The sequence below is a fragment of the Propithecus coquereli genome, unplaced genomic scaffold (genome assembly GCF_000956105.1).
Source record: "Propithecus coquereli isolate 6110/MARCELLA unplaced genomic scaffold, Pcoq_1.0 Scaffold499, whole genome shotgun sequence".
Taxonomy (NCBI): Eukaryota; Metazoa; Chordata; class Mammalia; order Primates; family Indriidae; genus Propithecus; species Propithecus coquereli.
Window position 1 is genome coordinate 824,329 of NW_012150829.1, and position 1,237 is coordinate 825,565.

Genomic DNA, 1,237 nt, shown 5'->3' on the forward strand with positions numbered 1-1,237 from the left:
GTATCTCTGGGATCTTGTATTTATTAATTTTGTTTTTGTTTTTTGATTCTTACCATCTAATGCCTTCCTTTCTCATTTTCAAATTGCTCCACACTGGAAGCTTTTTTAAAAAACCTTTGTAGCAGATTTTAACTTAAGATGTGTATAGTGACATGGTTGTGGCAGTGAAGGCAGGTTACATAATAGCTAAGCTGACAGTGCAAAAATGATTATACATCCCTGTTATTACAAGGCCTTTGGCCACTTTACTGTCAGATGTTTCTTATTAGCCCAATTTCTTAGCAGTTCCCAAAAGCCTGTGGGTGCTTCCCATTTTGTACACCTTCCATTTTGTACTTTCTTTTTACTCTTCTTTGGACTATTTGCTCCCACTTACACATTCCTACTTATTAACTATTCATAGCTTTTAGCTCTTAATTTGTGCAGTAGTTTTCTATTTGATCCATCTTCATCCTTTGTCACCTTGCTCAGTATCCTGAGGGTCTGATGTATAGCGACTGCCTGAAAGGGCTCCTTTCTTCTCTGCTATCCAGCTGGCTTTAAGCTATGGGAGATATCAGCAGGAAATCAAAGGGTGGCAGAGAAAAAGATGAGGGTATCTATCCCACTGACTCTCACCTTCCTGGGTTACCGTGCGTTTGCTCTGTCCCTCTATATAAGAACACTGCTGCTCAGCCTTGCCTTCTGAGCCCTAACTTCCATACTAAAAAGTCTATCAAGATTTTCTTTCTCAACCATAGGAATCCTTTCTAGGAAAAAGGTATGGTGCCTACAGTAACTATAATATTTTTCTTACCCTGTTATACACATCTAAAGATGAATCTTTGTTTTGTTGTGTTATGATGATGATGATTTTGAAATAAGCCACAAAAAAAGCAAGTGATGATTATGCAGAGTTTTGTAGATTTTGACTCTCTTGTGAACTGACAGAGGGATCAAAAAAATAATGTGTCTAATTATACCAAGAGAGACATAACCCAATATTTGCTAATTACATGAAACTAAAAGCTCTTAGAAAATCAATTTCCAATAGAAAACTTCCCTCAATGGCACTCTTTTGTCAGGAGAGCACCTGGCACCTGAAAGACTGGAGTTGGAAAAAAATGATATAAAAAGAGGAAACTTGAAATTAAGCAACTTTTTTTTTTTACTTTAATATAAAGCTTAGGGCTGATTTTAGTGAGTTTATTAATAAAGAGGCTGTTAGATAGATTATGGAATTTCTACAGTGTATTAA